Raw genomic sequence first — 22,261 nt, 5'->3', positions numbered from 1 at the left:
TGTGTGTGTGTGTGTGTGTGGGGCTCGTAGTAATGGATGGACATTGTGTGTGTGTGTGTGGGGCTCGAGTAATGGATGGACATTGTGTGTGTGTGTGTGTGGGGCTCGTAGTAATGGATGGACATTGTGTGTGTGTGTGGGGGCCCGTGTGTGAGTGTGAGGCTCGTAGTAATGGATGGACATTGTGTGTGTGTGTGTGTGTGTGGGGGGCTCGTAGTAATGGATGGACATTGTGTGTGTGTGTGTGTGTGTGTGTGGGGCTCGTAGTAATGGATGGACATTGTGTGTGTGTGTAAAGGAGTAATGGATGGACATTGTGTGTGTGTGTGTGTAAATTCATAGCAATGGATGATTGTGTGTGTGTAAACTAGTACTGGATGACATTGTGTGTGTGTAAACTAGGCAATGGATGGTCAGTAACTTGGTCCTGTGGCACCGCCAGGTGTGTGGTGTGTGTGGTGTGGTGTGTGTGTGTGTGGCCTGGTGGCACCTGGGCTATCTGAGGTCTGCTAGTTTACCTCCAGCAGGTTGAAGTTAAACATCTGAAAGTTAAATGAGAATTTAGACAGACAGACAGACAGACAGACAGACAGAGTCAGACAGACAGACAGACAGACAGACAGACAGACAGACAGACAGACAGGAGGGTAGTTAAACTGACCAAGGTTAAAGGTTAAATTGACCTGAAGGTTGTTAAAGGTTAAACTGACCTGAAGGTTAAAAACTGACCTGAAGGTTAAAGGCGAACTGACCTAAAGCGTTGTGTTAAACTGACCTGAAGGTGAAACTGACCTGAAGGTTAAAGGTTAAAACTGGACCTGGAAGGTTAAAGGTTAACTGATCTGAAGGTTAAACTGACCTGAAGTTGAAGGTTAACTGACCTTGTACAACTGACCTGAAGGTTAAAGGTTAAACTGACCTGAAGGTATCCTAAACCACCTTGTCTCTCTTGTTGCTCCAGAACACACTCCTCTTGCGGGGCGCTGCAGTGGCACACTCCCGACAGTCCACACAGCGACTACGTTGTTATCACACACACACACACACACACACACACACACACACACACACACACACACACACACACACAGAAAAGCTCTCCGCCGACTGTAATCAGCCCACCCACGTCTCTCTGAGACAGCCTCTACAGAGTTTACTCACTACTTCTGAGACAGCCTCCTACAGAGTTCACCTTCACGTCTCTGACAGCTCTACAGAGTTCACCTTCACGTCTCTCTTACAGCTCTACAGAGTTCACCTTCGCGCCTTCTGAGACAGCTCTACAGAGTTCACCTTCACGTCTCTCTCAGACAGCTCTACAGAGTTCACCTTCACGCCTCTCTGACAGCTCTACAGAGTCAACCTTCACGTCTCCCTCACACAGCTCACCTCCGAGGCGACCTGTGGTCAGACGTAACAGAAGCACTGGTGACAGAAGAGCTGGTTGGATTCTATTGGTCCTCCTACATCACTACCGTCTGTTGGTCTGGAGGAGACGACTGATGTTAGAAAGCAGAGAAGTGTGTGTGTGTGTGTGTGTGTGTGTGTGTGTGCTATTGGTCCTCCTACATCACCGTCTGTTGGTCTGGGAGGAGACAGACTGATGTTAGAAAGCAGAGAAGTGTGTGTGTGTCTCTCACGTGAAAATATGTGTGCGTACTCCTTCACGTGTAGCGTATGTCTCTACGTGAAGGTGTGTGTGTCTCCCAGTGCGAAGGTGTGTGTGTGTGTGTCTCTCACGTGAAGGTGTGTGTGTCTCTCACGTGAAGGTGTGTGTGTGTGTCTCCCACGTGAGGTGTGTGTGTGTCTCTCACGTGAAGGTGTGTGTGTGTGTGTCTCCCACGTGAAGGTGTGTGTGTCTCTCACGTGAAGGTGTGTGTGTGTGTCCCTCTCACGTGAAGGTGTGTGTGTGTCTCTCACGTGAAGGTGTGTCTCTACGTGAAGGTGTGTCTCTACGTGAAGGGTGTGTGTGTGTGTCTCCCACGTGAAGGTGGTGTGTCTCCCACGTGAAGGTGTGTGTGTGTGTCTCTCACGTGAAGGTGTGTGTCTCCACTAGTGTGTGTGTGTGTGTGTCTCCCACGTGAAGGTGTGCGCGTGACTCACGTGAAGGCGTGCGCGGTACAGTCATAGCGTGCGTGAGGCAGCACCTCTCTCTCTGACAGAAAGTCACGACCAGGTCCTCTTCTCCTTCAGGATCATGTGACCTGCTGCAGTTGGACTGATCTACTGGGTATACTATATACACAGGGGAGTTAGACTGATCTACTGGGTATACTATATACACAGGGGAGTTGGACTGATCTACTGGGTATACTATATACACAGGGGATTAGACTGATCTACTGGGTATACTATATACACAGGGGAGTTAGACTGATCTACTGGGTATACTATATACACAGGGGGTTAGACTGATCTACTGGGTATACTATATACACAGGGGGTTAGACTCGATCTACTGGGTATACTATATACACAGGGGGTTGGACTGATCTACTGGGTATACTATATACACAGGGGTTAGACTGATCTACTGGGTATACTATATACACAGGGGTTAGACTGATCTACTGGGTATACTATATACACAGGGGGTTAGACTGATCTACTGGGTATACTATATACACGGGGATTAGACTGATCTACTGGGTATACTATATACACAGGGGGTTAGACCTGATCTACTGGGTATACTATATACACAGGGGGTTAGACTGATCTACTGGGTATACTATATACACAGGGGGTTAGACTGATCTACTGGGTATACTATATACACAGGGGTTAGACTGATCTACTGGGCATACTATATACACAGGGGGTTAGACTGATCTACTGGGTATACTATATACACAGGGGGTTAGACTGATCTACTGGGTATACTATATACACAGGGGTTAGACTGGATCTACTGGGTATACTATATACACAGGGGGGTTAGACTGATCTACTGGGTATACTATATACACAGGGGGGTTAGACTGATCTACTGGGTATACTATATACACAGGGGGGTTAGACTGATCTACTGGGTATACTATATACACAGGGGGTTTAGACTGATCTACTGGGTATACTATATACACAGGGAATACAGAGACCACAGGGGGGTTAGACTGATCTACTGGGTATACTATATACAATATTAAATCTGATCTACCTCCTTAAAAAGAGCAGGTGTTCCTAATGTTTTGTACACTGTGTGTATACACACACACACACACACACACACACACACACACATTAAGCAGACCTACCCACAGTTGCTCTCCTACTGCCTTCATAAATACAACAGTCAGCTTCCAGACTGGTTCAGAGTTCAGAGTTCACGTGCGGTTGATTACTCAAAGGGCAACACAGACTTCAGCTCAAATCATTCAAATGATTTAGTTGTATTGTTATATTAGATAGAGGCACTCGGGAAGTTGAAAGAGACTCAAGTCAATCGGCCCGTTAGTGATTTTCTTAAAGAAATGAAGGGAGATTGAAGCCCGGCAGGGTAGCCTAGTGGTTAGAGCGTTGGACTAGTAACCGAATGGTTGCAAGTTCAAATCCCCGAGCTGACAAGGTACAAATCTGTCGTTCTGCCCCTGAACAGGCAGTCAACCCACTGTTCCTAGGCCGAAAATAAGAATTTGTTCTTAACTGACTTGCGTAAAGATATATGAAATGAAGGGAGAATGAAGCCCCTCATCCCTGCTGTAGCTGATATAGATGTAGCTGATGTAGCTGATATAGATGATATATGAAATGAAGGGAGAATGAAGCCCCTCATCCCTGCTGTAGCTGATATAGATGTAGCTGATGTGAGCTGATATAGATGATATATGTAAATGATAGGGAGAATGAAGCCCTCATCCCGATGTAGCTGATATATGTAGCTGATATAGATGTAGCTGATATAGATGATATATGAAATGAAGGGAGAATGAAGCCCTCATCCTGCGGATATAGATGTAGCTGATATAGATGCAGCTGATATAGATGATATATGAAACAAAGAGAATGAAGCTCAACATCCCCGTTGTAGCTGATATAGATGTAGCTGATATATGAAATGAAGGGAGAATGAAGCCCTCATCCCTCTGTATTGATATAGATGTAGTTGATATAGATGATATATGAAATGAAGGAGAATAAAGCCCCCATCCTGCTGAAGGATAGATGTAGCTGATATAGATGTAGCTGATATAGATGTAGCTGATATATGATATATGAAATAGCAAAATGAAGGAGAATGAAGCCCCTCATCCCTGCGCTGATATAGATGTAGCTGCTGAGCTGATATAGATGTAGCTGATATAGATGATATATGAAATGAAGGGAGAATGAAGCCCCTACATCCCTGCTGATAGATGTAGCTGATATAGATGTAGCTGATATAGATGATATATGAAATGAAGGGAGAATGAAGCCCCTCATCCCTGATATAGCTGAAAAGCTGATAGGTGATATGAATGAAGGGGGCTGACCCCTCATCCTGCTATGATATCAGGATGTAGCTGATGTAGCTGATATAGCTGATATAGATGTAGCTGATATATGAAATAGAAAGGGAGAATGCCAGCTTCCTCATCCCTGCTGTGGCTGTGTTGAACGGACCATATCATATATATGATATATTGATATAGATATATATAGATAATATGGCATTGATTATTATAGATGTAGATGATATGAGATGGTATGATATAGATGTAGCTTATATAGATGTAGATGATATAGATTATATAGTATCGATATAGTGATTATATAGATATAGATGATAATGAATATATGGTATCAATGATATAGATGATATTGAATATGGTATCGATGATATAGATATAGCTGATATAGATATAGATAATATATGGCAGATGATATAGATATAGATATATACTGGCATCGATTATATAGATGGAGATGATATAGATATATATATAGATATAGATATATATAGCATCGATTATATAGATGTAGATGATATAGATTATATATGGTATCGATAGATATAGATAGGATTATATAGATATAGATGATATAGATATATCAATGATATAGATATAGATGATATAGATATATGGTATCGATGATATAGATATAGCTGATATAGATATAGATAATATAGATATAGATTATATATAGATATAGATATATATGGCATCGATTATATAGATGGAGATGATATAGATATATAATATAGATATAGATGATATATGGTATCGATGATATAGATATAGTTGATATAGATGATATATGGTATCGATGATATAGATATAGATGATATAGATATAGATAATATAGATATAGATGATAGATATAGATGATATCGATGATGATATATAGATGATATAGATATAGATGGTATCGATGATATAGATATAGATGATATAGATATAGATGATATAGGTATAGATGGTATCGATATATAGATATAGATGATATAGATATAGATGGTATCAATGATATAGATATAGATGATACAGGTATAGATGGTATCGATGATATAGATATAGATGATATAGATATAGAAGGACTAAAGTTGACAGATGATATAGATATAGATGATATAGATGATATAGACGGTTTATAGATGATATAGGTATAGATGGTATCGATGATATAGATATAGATGATATAGATATAGATGGTATCAATGATATAGCTGATACAGGTATAGATGGTATATCCTTCATGATATAGATATAGATGACATAGATATAGATGGTAATCGCTATGATATAGATATAGATGACATAGATATAGATGGTATCCTTGATATAGATGTTATAGATATAGATGTATATCCTTCATTTATGATATAGATATAGATGATATAGATATAGATGGTACTATCGATTCTGATATAGATATAGATGACATAGATATAGATGGTATCTGTATATCCTTCACTATAAACCCCACAGATGATATAGATATAGATGGTATCGGCGATATAGATATATATGATATAGATATAGATGGTATCGATGATATAGATATAGATGATATAGATACAGAAAGCACTGACTAAAAGTTGACAGAGGTTGACACTGATTTTAGTCAGTGCTGACTGGGTTATCTTGAGTTCTCTCCTTTCACTTCCCTGTTCTTTCCCCTTTATCTCCCTAGAAATGGTTTTTCGCTGACGCCTTACCGTTGTTCTGTATGTCTTCTATAAACCACACGATGTAGACCGAGTCGTTGATGGACACATCATCATCATCATCATCACACTGAGAATGATAACCACGCCTTCTGGATTCATGTCTCCAAACAACCTGCCAAATATATTGATATAAACCACACTGCATTGTATATCCTTCACTATAAACCACACTGCATTATATCCTTCACTATAAACCACACTGCATTATATATCCTTCACTATAAACCACACTGCATTATATATCCTTCACTATAAAACAATATAAACCACACTGCATTATATATCCTTCACTATAAACCACACTGCACTGTATATCCTATAAACCACACTATAAACACTATAAACCACACTGCATTATATATCCTTCACTATAAACCCCACACTGCATTGTATATCCTTCACTATAAACCACACTGCATATATCACTATAAACCACACTGCATTATATATCCTTCACTATAAACCACACTGCATTATATATCCTTCACTATAAACCACACTGCATTATATATCCTTCACTATAAACCACACTGCATTATATATCCTTCACTATAAACCACACTGCATTATATATCCTTCACTATAAACCACACTGCATTATATATCCTTCACTATAAACCACACTGCATTATATATCCTTCACTATAAACCCCACACTGCATTATATATCCTTCACTATTGCACTATATATCCTTCACTATAAACCACACTGCATTATATATCCTTCACTATAAACCACACTGCATTATATATCACTATAAACCACACTGCTCCTTCACTATAAACCACACTGCATTATATATCCTTCACTATAAACCACACTGCATTATATCCTTCACTATAAAACCACACTGCATTGTATATCCTTCACTATAAACCACACTGCATTATATATCCTTCACTATAAACCACACTGCATTATATATCCTTCACTATAAACCACACTGCATTGTATATCCTTCACTATAAACCCCACACTGCACTGTATATCCTTCACTATAAACCACTGCATTATATATCCTTCCTTAAACCACACTATAAACCACACTGCATTGTATATCCTTCACTATAAACCACACTGCATTGTATATCCTTCACTATAAACCCCCACACTGCATTAAATCCTTCACTATAAACCACACTGCATTGTATATCCTTCACTATAAACCACACTGCATTATATATCCTTCACTATAAACCACACTGCATTATATATCCTTCACTATAAACCACACTGCATTATATATCCTTCACTATAAACCACACTGCATTATATATCCTTCACTATAAACCACACTGCATTATATATCCTTCACTATAAACCACACTGCATTATATATCCTTCACTATAAACCACACTGCATTATATATCCTTCACTATAAACCACACTGCATTATAGATCCTTCACTATAAACCACACTGCACTGTATATCCTTCAATATAAACCACACTGCATTATATATCCTTCACTATAAACCACACTGCACTGTATATCCTTCACTATAAACCACACACTGCATTATATATCCTTCACTATAAACCACACTGCATTATATATCCTTCACTATAAACTCCACACTGCACTGTATATCCTTCACTATAAACCACACTGCATTATATATCCTTCACTATAAACCACACTGCATTATATATCCTTCACTATAAACCACACTGCATATCCTTCATTGTATATCCTTCACTATAAACCACACTGCATTATATATCCTTCACTATAAACCACACTGCATTATATATCCTTCACTATAAACCACACTGCATTGTATATCCTTCACTATAAACCACACTGCATTGTATATCCTTCACTATAAACCACACTGCATTATATATCCTTCACTATAAACCACACACTGCACTATATATCCTTCACTATAAAAACCACACTGCATTATATATCTTCACTATAAACCACACTGCATTATATATCCTTCACTATAAACCACACTGCATTATATATCCTTCACTATAAACCACACTGCATTGTATATCCTTCACTATAAACCCCACACTGCATTATATATCCTTCACTATAAACCACACTGCATTATATATCCTTCACTATAAACCACACTGCATTATATATCCTTCACTATAAACTAAACCCCACACTGCATTATATATCCTTCACTATAAAACACACACTGCATTGTATATCCTTCACTATAAACCACACTGCATTATATATCCTTCACTATAAACCACACTGCATTATATATCCTATAAACCACACTGCATTATAGATCCTTCACTATAAACCACACTGCATTATATATCCTTCACTATAAACCACACTGCATTATATATCCTTCACTATAAACCACACTGCATTATATAGCCTTCACTATAAACCACACTGCATTATATATCCTTCACTATAAACCACACTGCATTGTATATCCTTCAGTAATAACCACACTGCATTATATATCCTTCACTATAAACCACACTGCACTGTATATCCTTCACTATAAACCACACTGCATTATATATCCTTCACTATAAACCACACTGCACTGTATATCCTTCACTATAAACCACACACTGCATTATATATCCTTCACTATAAACCCCACTGCATTATATATCCTTCACTATAAACCACACTGCATTGTATATCCTTCACTATAAACCACACTGCATTATATATCCTTCACTATAAACCACACTGCATTGTATATCCTTCACTATAAACCACACTGCATTATATATCCTTCACTATAAACCACACTGCATTATATATCCTTCACTATAAACCACACATTATGCATTATATATCCTTCACTATAAACCACACTGCATTGTATATCCTTCACTATAAACCACACTGCATTATATATCCTTCACTATAAACCACACTGCATTGTATATCCTTCACTATAAACCACACTGCATTGTATATCCTTCAATATAAACCACACTGCACTGTATATCCTTCACTATAAACCCCACACTGCATTATATATCCTTCACTATAAACCACACTGCATTATATATCCTTCACTATAAACCACACTGCATTATATATCCTTCACTATAAACCACACTGCATTATATATCCTTCACTATAAACCCCACACTGCATTTATATCCTTCACTATAAACCACACTGCATTGTATATCCTTCACTATAAACCCCACACTGCATTATATATCCTTCACTATAAACCACACTGCATTATAGATCCTTCACTATAAACCACACTGCATTATATATCCTTCACTATAAACCCACACTGCATTATATATCCTTCACTATAAACCACACTGCATTATATATCCTTCACTATAAACCACACTGCATTATATATCCTTCACTATATAAACCCCACACTGCATTATATATCCTTCACTATAAACCACACTGCACTGTATATCCTTCACTATAAACCACACTGCATTATATATCCTTCACTATAAACCACACTGCATTATATATCCTTCACTATAAACCACACTGCATTATATATCCTTCACTATAAACCCCACTGCATTATATATCCTTCACTATAAACCACACTGCATTGTATATCCTTCACTATAAACCACACTGCATTATATATCCTTCACTATAAACCACACTGCACTGTATATCCTTCACTATAAACCACACTGCATTATATATCCTTCACTATAAACCACACTGCACTATAAACCACACTGCATTATATATCCTTCACTATAAACCACACTGCATTATATATCTATAAACCACACTGCATTATATACACTATAAACCACACTGCATTATATATCCTTCACTATAAACCACACTGCATTATATATCCTTCACTATAAACCCCACTGCATTATATATCCTTCACTATAAACCCCACACTGCATTGTATATCCTTCACTATAAACCCCACACTGCTTCAACTTCAATGGTCTGTAAACAACTAGTTTAATGTCACTAGTTAGGGGGGGACAAACTATTACTTTCAATTCTGAATGGTGGAGATAAATAGATAATTGATGAAGGTGCACAGAGGCTACCTAATCCTGTTCAATATCTAACCAACTAACTCCGCCTGGACACAACCCAAAACACACAACTTTGACCAGAGAAAACACGTGTTTTTCACTTTTCATACGGTCTCTGACTGTAGTTAAAGGAGTATCAAAAGCGGATGTGTTAGTAGTTAGTTAAAGTTACCTTTGCTTGAAAAGTGGATCACTTCTTAGTTGACAATACGGGTTGTAAAAGAGTGAGAAACCCGACACCGTTAGATATATAAGGAGTAAATTCATTAAAAGTAGTTTAGCCCTTCTCACGACTTCTGTTTTCCTGTTGAATTTATTTTTTTCGCGCCAGGTTCCGGAAACCTCAGACCGGACGTGACGGAAAGCGCGTCACCTTGGCGACCGGCCGAGAAGCGTTCCCTACATACCACGGCAACAACGTTAAAAATGTGGATTTTTTTCGTCGTAAAAAAAAAAAATGTATTCAACTTTTTTGGTCTTCATTTAAAGTTCGGTTTTTAGCACTTTGATTCAGGTTTAAGGTTTAAACGGGGTTATGACTTTGTGTCAGTAGTAAAAGAATGACGACTCAGACGAAAAGGGTATAATCATAGAAATATAATGAATAGAACGGCGGTCCCCAACGAAGGCATAATGTTTGGACTGGCAGACATTGCGAGCACATAGGGGCAAAGCAGGAAGTGAACCCATCATTTTGGCTCTTAAATGTACACAGAGAGCTAACATTGATAATATATTTAAGTCATTTACATTTACATTTAAGTCATTTAGCAGACGCTCTTATCCAGAGCGACTTACAAATTGGTGCGTTCACCTTAAGACCTCCAGTGGAACAGTAGTGGGAGGGATTACTTTATCCTATCCTAGGTATTCCTTAAAGAGGTGGGGTTTCAGGTGTCTCCGGAAGGTGGTGATTGACTCCGCTGTCCAAATGCATGTTCATTTCTCCTGGTTCAAAGTGGAGGAGAGATTGACTTCATCACTACTTGTATTTGTGAGCAGTATTGACATGTTGAATCCACCGAGGTGTCTGTTTAAACGACTAGGCACACAGCTTACAAGACATTCCACCAGAGGTTTGTCCTGAACAGACTATGGGAGGCGCACAGTACTACATAGAGCCATGACTACATAACTGCCTTAATGTTGCTGGACCCCCAGGAAGAGGGGGTCATCTCATGGGGATCCTTAATAAATTCAAATCATCCCAGAAAAATGCAATACAAAACTAAACAAACATTACAAGACAATTACCTTCCATGGCAATGAAGCACATCAGTTAAACATCAATAAGAATGAACATTCTACATCACCACGGAAACGATCGCATCACAATTACCTTCCATGGCAATGAAGCGCATCAGTTAATAAACATCAATAAGAATGAACATTCTACATCACCACGGAAACGATCGCATCACAATTACCTTCCATTGCAATGAAGCGCATCAGTTAATAAACATCAATAAGAATGAACATTCTACATCACCACGGAAACGATCGCATCACAATTACCTTCCATTGCAATGAAGCGCATCAGTTAATAAAAGCTGCACTTCCTAACCTCCGGCCCAATGTATGACCATATTAGAGAGACATATTTCCCTCAGATCACACAGATCCACAAAGAATTCGAAAACAAATCCAATTTTGAAAAACTCCCATATCTTTTGGGTGAAATTCCACCGTGTGCCATCACAGCAGCAAGATTTGTGACCTGTTGCCACGAGAAAAGGGCAACCAGTGAAGAACAAACACCATTGTAAATACAACCCATATTTATGCTTATTCATTTTATCTTGTGTCCTTTAACTATTTGTACATTGTATATATATATATATAATATGACATTTGTAATGTCATATGTGTAATGTTTACTGTTCATTTTTGTTGTTTTTCACTTTATATATTCACTTTGTATGTTGTCTACCTCACTTGCTTTGGCAATGTTAACACATGTTTCCCATGCCGATAAAGCCCCTTGAATTGAATTGAATTGAATTAATAAACATCAATAGAATGAACATTCTACATCACCACGGAAACGATCGCATCACAATACCAGGCAGCCATTGTGTGTGTCCACCAATGAGTTCACCGGTCAGATTGCCAGGGGTTAACATTTACATTTAAGTCATTTAGCAGACGCTCTTATCCAGAGCGACTTACAAATTGGTGCATTCACCTTATGACCTCCAGTGGAACAGTAGTGCATCTAAATCTTTTCAGGGGAGGGGGTGAGAGGGATTACTTTATCCTATCCTAGGTATTCCTTAAAGAGGTGGGGTTTCAGGTGTCTCCGGAAGGTGGTGATTGACTCCGCTGTCCTGGCGTCGTGAGGGAGTTTGTTCCACCATTGGGGGGCCAGAGCAGCGAACAGTTTTGACTGGGCTGAGCGGGAACTGTACTTCCTCAGTGGTAGGGAGGCGAGCAGGCCAGAGGTGGATGAACGCAGTGCCCTTGTTTGGGTGTAGGGCCTGATCAGAGCCTGGAGGTACTGAGGTGCCGTTCCCCTCACAGCTCCGTAGGCAAGCACCATGGTCTTGTAGCGGATGCGAGCTTCAACTGGAAGCCAGTGGAGGGAGCGGAGGAGCGGGGTGACGTGAGAGAACTTGGGAAGGTTGAACACCAGACGGGCTGCGGCGTTCTGGATGAGTTGTAGGGGTTTAATGGCACAGGCAGGGAGCCCAGCCAACAGCGAGGGGGTTCCAAGACCGTTCTATTCATTCATATCTCTATGGGTGTAATTGCCATAGAGATGAATAGAGGGCTCATTGTTGTATCCGTGCCATTGTTGAGCCCCAACAGTGGAAATGTCATACTACCCATAAAACCTAGTGGTCAAAACATGGAAATGGTTCCAATTGTTTCTCCGCCAGTCATTTTATCCATTGTGGTTGTCGTTATGAAAAAGTATAAACACAAAAAAATGACAGGCTGCCTGACATTACTACGTTGTTTTCGCTGATGAGTCATTACACACAATATCAGTACTGTGTGATGTCATTACACTGCCCGGCCTCCTGCCTATTCTCCTCCTGCATCACCTCCTCCTGCCTATTCTCCTCCCTTTCTTCCCCCTGCCTCTACTCCTTGTGCCCAGCCTCTCTTCCTCCTCCCTCATCCTCCTCTCCTCCTGTCCAGCCTCCTGCCTCTCTTCCTCCTCCCTCATCCTCCTCTCCTCCTGCCTCTACTCCTTGTGCCCAGCCTCTCTTCCTCCTCCCTCATCCTCCTCTCCTCCTGTCCAACCTCCTGCCCAGCCTCCTGCCTCTCTTCCTCCTCCCTCATCCTCCTTTCCTCCTGTCCAACCTCCTGCCCAGCCTCCTGCCTCTCTTCCCAGTACAGCGTCTTCTGCAAGGACCAGCGGACCTGAAGTCCTGCCAGCCCGGCCAGTGTGGAAGGGAGAGACCAGACCTGGAGTCCTCCCAGCCCAGGTCTCTCCCAGCCCGGCCAGTGTGGAGAGGGAGAGACCAGACCTGGAGTCCTCCCAGCCAGGGTCGCTCCCAGCCCGGCCAGTGTGGAGAGGGAGAGGCCAGACCTGAAGTCCTGCCAGCCCGGCCAGTGTGGAAGGGAGAGTCCAGACCTGAAGTCCTCCCAGCCAGGGTCGCTCCCAGCCCGGCCAGTGTGGAGAGGGAGAGGCCAGACCTGAAGTCCTCCCAGCCAGGGTCGCTCCCAGCCCGGCCAGTGTGGAGAGGGAGAGGCCAGACCTGAAGTCCTCCCAGCCAGGGTCGCTCCCAGCCCGGCCAGTGTGGAGAGGGAGAGGCCAGACCTGAAGTCCTCCCAGCCCGGCCAGTGTGAAGAGGGAGAGTCTAGTGTCTCCATACCTGGTTCTTCTTGAACTCTGAACTGTCAAAGACCCGGTGAAGGAGAACCAGTGAACGGACCAGGAATGTTCTCCTGCGGTGCTACAGGAGCCCAAGGTTGACAGGGAGTCAATGCTGAGACCAAGGTGTCTTTATTTAAACAGGGAGTGAATGCCTAGACCAAGGTGTCTTTATTTAGACAGGGAGTCAATGCTGAGACCAAGGTGTCTTTATTTAGACAGGGAGTCAATGCTGAGACCAAGGTGTCTTTACTTAGACAGGGAGTCAATGCTGAGACCAAGGTGTCTTTATTTAGACAGGGAGTCAATGCTGAGACCAAGGTGTCTTTATTTAGACAGGGAGTCAATGCTGAGACCAAGGTGTCTTTATTTAGACAGGAGTCAATGCTGAGACCAAGGTGTCTTTATTTAGACAGGAGTCAATGCTGAGACCAAGGTGTCTTTATTTAGACAGGGAGTCAATGCTGAGACCAAGGTGTCTTTATTCAGACAGGGAGTCAATGCTGAGACCAAGATGTCTTTATTTAGACAGGGAGTCAATGCTGAGACCAAGGTGTCTTTATTTAGACAGGGAGTCAATGCTGAGACCAAGGTGTCTTTATTTAGACAGGGAGTCAATGCTGAGACCAAGGTGTCTTTATTTAGACAGGGAGTCAATACTGAGACCAAGGTGTCTTTATTTAGACAGGGAGTCAACGCTGAGACCAAGGTGTCTTTATTTAGACAGGGAGTCAATGCTGAGACCAAGGTGTCTTTATTTAGACAGGGAGTCAATGCTGAGACCAAGGTGTCTTTATTTAGATAGGGAGTCAACGCTGAGACCAAGGTGTTTTTATTTAGACAGGGAGTCAATACTGAGAACAAGGTGTCTTTATTTAGACAGGGAGTCAATGCTGAGACCAGGGTGTCTTTATTTAGATAGGGAGTCAATGCTGAGACCAAGGTCTCTGTACCAGATTTATAAACACAATAAAATGCACATTATTTATACACACGAAAACATTTGTTCCACCATGAAATATAATTGAGGCAAAAATGACAGACAGTTGTCCAAAAATGAGCTCAATAGAACTGAATTTATTGACCGTTAAAATGTACTTGGATGTGATGTAATGAGGCCGATGCTGCAGGGATGTAATGAGGCACCTCTCTCTCTCTCCCTCCCTGCTAGAGGCACCTCTCTCTCTCTCCCTCCCTGCTAGAGGCACCTCTCTCTCTCCCTCCCTGCTAGATGCACCTCTCTCTCTCCCTCCCTGCTAGAGGCACCTCTCTCTCTCTCTCCCTCCCTGCTAGAGGCACCTCTCTCTCTCCCTCCCTCCCTGCTAGAGGCACTCTCTCTCTCTCCCTCCCTGCTAGAGGCACCTCTCTCTCTCTCCCTCCCTGCTAGAGGCACCTCTCTCTCTCTCCCTCTCCCTGCTAGAGGCACCTCTCTCTCTCTCCCTCCCTGCTAGAGGCACCTCTCTCTCTCTCCCTCCCTGCTAGAGGCACCTCTCTCTCTCTCCCTCCCTGCTAGAGGCACCTCTCTCTCTCCCCTCCCTGCTAGAGGCACCTCTCTCTCTCTCCCTCCTGCTAGAGGCACCTCTCTCTCTCTCCCTCCCTGCTAGAGGCACCTCTCTCTCTCTCCCTCTCTGCTAGAGGCACCTCTCTCTCCCTCTCTTCCTGCTAGAGGCACCTCTCTCTCTCCCTCCCTGCTAGAGGCACCTCTCTCTCTCTCCCTCCCTGCTAGAGGCACCTCTCTCTCTCCCTCCCTGCTAGAGGCACCTCTCTCTCTCTCCCTCCCTGCTAGAGGCACCTCTCTCTCTCTCCCTCCCTGCTAGAGGCACCTCTCTCTCTCCCTCCCTGCTAGAGGCACCTCTCTCTCTCCCTCTCTGCTAGAGGCACCTCTCTCTCTCTCCTCCCTGCTAGAGGCACCTCTCTCTCCCTCCCTCCCTGCTAGAGGCACCTCTCTCTCTCCCCCCTGCTAGAGGCACCTCTCTCTCTCCTCCCTGCTAGAGGCACCTCTCTCTCTCTCCCTCCTGCTAGAGGCACCTCTCTCTCTCTCCCTCCCTGCTAGAGGCACCTCTCTCTCTCCCTCCCTGCTAGAGGCACCTCTCTCTCTCTCCCTCCCTGCTAGAGGTAACTCTCTCTCTCTCCCTCCCTGCTAGAGGCACCTCTCTCTCTCCCTCCCTGCTAGAGGTAACTCTCTCTCTCTCTCTTCCTGCTAGAGGCACCTCTCTCTCTCCCTCCCTGCTAGAGGCACCTCTCTCTCCCTCCCTGCTAGAGGCACCTCTCTCTCTCCCTCCCTGCTAGAGGCACCTCTCTCTCTCCCTCCCTGCTAGAGGCACCTCTCTCTCTCTCCCTCCCTGCTAGAGGCACCTCTCTCTCTCTCCCTCCCTGCTAGAGGCACCTCTCTCTCTCCCTCCCTGCTAGAGGCACCTCTCTCTCCCTCCCTCCTTTCACACTTCATCGGCTTCGATTAATAAAGTAGTTTTAAAAATATGACTTTTCTTTTTTCTCTCACTCAGATCGGGTCTGGATCCAACCATGTCTATATGGAACGGGTCTAGTTGTCCTCAGTCTCTATATTAACAGAATAATTGATGCACTTCGGGTCCAGTTTGGAACAGGTCCAACCTTTTGAACCCGTGAAGACCTCTAGTCTGAGGGGCTGTGATTGGCTAGATGCTTCTTCACTCTCTGGCATCACCACGGTGACGAGGGGCTCTGATTGGCTAGTTGCCTCTTTGCTCTCCGGTGTCCCAATTGTGACGAGGGCGGGGCCTGGGCAACGCGGCTTTGGAAGAGGGTCAGTTGATCGAGCAGTTGGAGGGGCATGTCTCTGATGACCAATGGAAGGTCTTCGTGGAGCAGAGGGTAGATGACCACACTGAGGGCTGGACGCTCCACAGAGAACCTAGAGGAAGGAGAGGGCTTCATTATATAGAACTACCACACTGAGGGCTGGACGCTCCTCCACAGAGAACCTAGAGGAAGGAGAGGGCTTCATTATATAGAACTACCACACTGAGGGCTGGACGCTCCTCCACAGAGAACCTAGAGGAAGGAGAGGGCTTCATTATATAGAACTACCACACTGAGGGCCGGACGCTCCTCCACAGAGAACCTAGAGGAAGGAGAGGGCTTCATTATATAGAACTACCACACTGAGGGGGCCGGACGCTCCTCCACAGAGAACCTAGAGGAAGGAGAGGGCTTCATTATATAGAACTACCACACTGAGGGCTGGACGCTCCTCCACAGAGAACCTAGAGGAAGGAGAGGGCTTCATTATATAGAACTACCACACTGAGGGGGCCGGACGCTCCTCCACAGAGAACCTAGAGGAAGGAGAGGGCTTCATTATATAGAACTACCACACTGAGGGCTGGACGCTCCTCCACAGAGAACCTAGAGGAAGGAGAGGGCTTCATTATATAGAACTACCACACTGAGGGCTGGACGCTCCTCCACAGAGAACCTAGAGGAAGGAGAGGGCTTCATTATATAGAACTACCACACTGAGGGCTGGACGCTCCTCCACAGAGAACCTAGAGGAAGGAGAGGGCTTCATTATATAGAACTACCACACTGAGGGCCGGACGCTCCTCCACAGAGAACCTAGAGGAAGGAGAGGGCTTCATTATATAGAACTACCACACTGAGGGCTGGACGCTCCTCCACAGAGAACCTAGAGGAAGGAGAGGGCTTCATTATATAGAACTACCACACTGAGGGCTGGACGCTCCTCCACAGAGAACCTAGAGGAAGGAGAGGGCTTCATTATATAGAACTACCACACTGAGGGCCGGACGCTCCTCCACAGAGAACCTAGAGGAAGGAGAGGGCTTCATTATATAGAACTACCACAACTACCACAGAGAACCTAGAGGAAGGAGAGGGCTTCATTATATAGAACTACCACACTGAGGGCTCCTCCACAGAGAACCTAGAGGAAGGAGAGGGCTTCATTATATAGAACTACCACACTGAGGGCTGGACGCTCCTCCACAGAGAACCTAGAGGAAGGAGAGGGCTTCATTATATAGAACTACCACACTGAGAACGGACGCTCCTCCACAGAGAACCTAGAGGAAGGAGAGGGCTTCATTATATAGAACTACCACACTGAGGGCCGGACGCTCCTCCACAGAGAACCTAGAGGAAGGAGAGGGCTTCATTATATAGAACTACCACACTGAGGGCTGGACGCTCCTCCACAGAGAACCTAGAGGAAGGAGAGGGCTTCATTATATAGAACTACCACACTGAGGGCTGGACGCTCCTCCACAGAGAACCTAGAGGAAGGAGAGGGCTTCATTATATAGAACTACCACACTGAGGGGCTGGACGCTCCTCCACAGAGAACCTAGAGGAAGGAGAGGGCTTCATTATATAGAACTACCACACTGAGGGCTGGACGCTCCTCCACAGAGAACCTAGAGGAAGGAGAGGGCTTCATTATATAGAACTACCACACTGAGGCTGGACGCTCCTCCACAGAGAACCTAGAGGAAGGAGAGGGCTTCATTATATAGAACTACCACACTGAGGGCTGGACGCTCCTCCACAGAGAACCTAGAGGAAGGAGAGGGCTTCATTATATAGAACTACCACACTGAGGGCTGGACGCTCCTCCACAGAGAACCTAGAGGAAGGAGAGGGCTTCATTATATAGAACTACCACACTGAGGGCTGGACGCTCCTCCACAGAGAACCTAGAGGAAGGAGAGGGCTTCATTATATAGAACTACCACACTGAGGGCTGGACGCTCCTCCACAGAGAACCTAGAGGAAGGAGAGGGCTTCATTATATAGAACTACCACACTGAGGGCTGGACGCTCCTCCACAGAGAACCTAGAGGAAGGAGAGGGCTTCATTATATAGAACTACCACACTGAGGGCTGGACGCTCCTCCACAGAGAACCTAGAGGAAGGAGAGGGCTTCATTATATAGAACTACCACACTGAGGGCTGGACGCTCCTCCACAGAGCCACAGAGAACCTAGAGGAAGGAGAGGGCTTCATTATATAGAACTACCACACTGAGGGCTGGACGCTCCTCCACAGAGAACCTAGAGGAAGGAGAGGGCTTCATTATATAGAACTACCACACTGAGGGCTGGACGCTCCTCCACAGAGAACCTAGAGGAAGGAGAGGGCTTCATTATATAGAACTACCACACTGAGGGCTGGACGCTCCTCCACAGAGAACCTAGAGGAAGGAGAGGGCTTCATTATATAGAACTACCACACTGAGGGCTGGACGCTCCTCCACAGAGAACCTAGAGGAAGGAGAGGGCTTCATTATATAGAACTACCACACTGAGGGCTGGACGCTCCTCCACAGAGAACCTAGAGGAAGGAGAGGGCTTCATTATATAGAACTACCACACTGAGGGGCGGACGCTCCTCCACAGAGAACCTAGAGGAAGGGAGGGCTTCATTATATAGAACTACCACACTGAGGGCTGGACGCTCCTCCACAGAGAACCTAGAGGAAGGAGAGGGCTTCATTATATAGAACTACCACACTGAGGGCTGGACGCTCCTCCACAGAGAACCTAGAGGAAGGAGAGGGCTTCATTATATAGAACTACCACACTGAGGGCTGGACGCTCCTCCACAGAGAACCTAGAGGAAGGAGAGGGCTTCATTATATAGAACTACCACACTGAGGGCTGGACGCTCCTCCACAGAGAACCTAGAGGAAGGAGAGGGCTTCATTATATAGAACTACCACACTGAGGGCTTCATTATATAGAACTGACGCTCCTCCACAGAGAACCTAGAGGAAGGAGAGGGCTTCATTATATAGAACTACCACACTGAGGGCTGGACGCTCCTCCACAGAGAACCTAGAGGAAGGAGAGGGCTTCATTATATAGAACTACCACACTGAGGGCTGGACGCTCCTCCACAGAGAACCTAGAGGAAGGAGAGGGCTTCATTATATAGAACTACCACACTGAGGGCTGGACGCTCCTCCACAGAGAACCTAGAGGAAGGAGAGGGCTTCATTATATAGAACTACCACACTGAGGGCTGGACGCTCCTCCACAGAGAACCTAGAGGAAGGAGAGGGCTTCATTATATAGAACTACCACACTGAGGGCTGGACGCTCCTCCACAGAGAACCTAGAGGAAGGAGAGGGCTTCATTATATAGAACTACCACACTGAGGGCTGGACGCTCCTCCACAGAGAACCTAGAGGAAGGAGAGGGCTTCATTATATAGAACTACCACACTGAGGGCTGGACGCTCCTCCACAGAGAACCTAGAGGAAGGAGAGGGCTTCATTATATAGAACTCATATAGACAGACTCACCAGTCAGACAGAGAGACAGACTCACCGGCCAGACAGAGAGACAGACTCCCCACCAGTCAGTCAGAGAGACAGACTCCCCACCAGTCAGTCAGAGAGACAGACTCCCCACCAGTCAGTCAGAGAGACAGACTCCCCACCAGTCAGTCAGAGAGACAGACTCCCCACCAGTCAGTCAGAGAGACAGACTCCCCACCAGTCAGACAGAGAGACAGACTCACCCGTCAGACAGAGAGACAGACCCACCCGTCAGACAGAGAGACAGACTCCCCACCAGTCAGACAGAGAGACAGACTCCCCACCAGTCAGACAGAGACACAGACTCCCCACCAGTCAGACAGAGAGACAGACCCACCCGTCAGACAGAGAGACAGACTCCCCACCAGTCAGACAGAGAGACAGACTCCCCACCAGTCAGACAGAGACACAGACTCCCCACCAGTCAGACAGAGAGACAGACTCACCAGTCAGACAGAGAGACAGACTCACCAGTCAGACAGAGAGACAGACTCCCCACCAGTCAGACAGAGAGACAGACTCCCCACCAGTCAGACAGAGAGACAGACTCACCAGCCAGACAGAGAGACAGACTCCCCACCAGTCAGACAGAGAGACAGACTCCCCACCAGTCAGTCAGAGAGACAGACTCCCCACCAGTCAGTCAGAGAGACAGACTCCCCACCAGTCAGTCAGAGAGACAGACTCCCCACCAGTCAGACAGAGAGACAGACTCACCCGTCAGACAGAGAGACAGACCCACCCGTCAGACAGAGAGACAGACTCCCCACCAGTCAGACAGAGAGACAGACTCCCCACCAGTCAGACAGAGACACAGACTCCCCACCAGTCAGACAGAGAGACAGACTCACCCGTCAGACAGAGAGACAGACTCCCACCAGTCAGACAGAGACACAGACTCCCCACCAGTCAGACAGAGAAAGACCCACCCGTCAGACAGAGAGACAGACTCCCCACCAGTCAGACAGAGAGACAGACTCCCCACCAGTCAGACAGAGACACAGACTCCCCACCAGTCAGACAGAGAGACAGACTCACCAGTCAGACAGAGAGACAGACTCACCGGCCAGACAGAGAGACAGACTCCCACCAGTCAGACAGAGACAGACTCCCCACCAGTCAGTCAGAGAGACAGACTCCCCACCAGTCAGTCAGAGACAGACTCCCCACCAGTCAGTCAGAGAGACAGACTCCCCACCAGTCAGTCAGAGAGACAGACTCCCCACCAGTCAGTCAGAGAGACAGACTCCCCACCAGTCAGTCAGAGAGACAGACTCCCCACCAGTCAGTCAGAGAGACAGACTCCCCACCAGTCAGACAGAGAGACAGACTCACCAGTCAGACAGAGAGACAGACTCACCAGTCAGACAGAGAGACAGACTCCCACCAGTCAGACAGAGAGACAGACTCCCCCCACCAGTCAGACAGAGAGACAGACTCCCCACCAGTCAGACAGAGAGACAGACTCCCCACCAGTCAGACAGAGAGACAGACTCCCCACCAGTCAGACAGAGAGACAGACTCCCCACCAGTCAGACAGAGAGACAGACTCCCACCAGTCAGACAGAGAGACAGACTCCCCACCAGTCAGACAGAGAGACAGACTCCCACCAGTCAGACAGAGAGACAGACTCCCCACCAGTCAGACAGAGAGACAGACTCCCCACCAGTCAGACAGAGAGACAGACTCCCCACCAGTCAGACAGAGAGACAGACTCCCCACCAGTCAGACAGAGAGACAGACTCCCCACCAGTCAGACAGAGAGACAGACTCCCCACCAGTCAGACAGAGAGACAGACTCCCCACCAGTCAGACAGAGAGACAGACTCCCCACCAGTCAGACAGAGAGACAGACTCACCGGCCAGACAGAGAGACAGACTCACCGGCCAGACAGAGAGACAGACTCACCGGTCAGACAGAGAGACAGACTCACCGGTCAGACAGAGAGACAGACTCACCGGTCA

At 45.2% G+C, this 22,261-nt stretch overlaps 1 long non-coding RNA gene and 1 pseudogene across 1 annotated transcript; both read right to left on the bottom strand.

Annotated features, from left to right (window-relative positions):
• Nucleotides 1-14,829: 14,829 nt before the first annotated feature.
• On the bottom strand, nt 14,830-15,497 carry LOC135559866 (uncharacterized). Its single transcript, XR_010458567.1, has 2 exons — nt 15,183-15,497; nt 14,830-15,151 (listed from the first exon to the last, which is right to left on the bottom strand). It is a non-coding gene; the product is annotated as an uncharacterized LOC135559866 (long non-coding RNA).
• A 509-nt stretch (nt 15,498-16,006) lies between these two features.
• The window catches only part of LOC135559941 (F-box/LRR-repeat protein 18-like), a 49,827-nt pseudogene continuing 43,572 nt past the window's right edge, over nt 16,007-22,261 (bottom strand).

Source organism: Oncorhynchus nerka, linkage group LG15 (genome assembly GCF_034236695.1).
Source record: "Oncorhynchus nerka isolate Pitt River linkage group LG15, Oner_Uvic_2.0, whole genome shotgun sequence".
In the NCBI taxonomy this organism is placed as follows: Eukaryota; Metazoa; Chordata; class Actinopteri; order Salmoniformes; family Salmonidae; genus Oncorhynchus; species Oncorhynchus nerka.
This window is presented reverse-complemented; position numbering and strand designations above follow the sequence as displayed.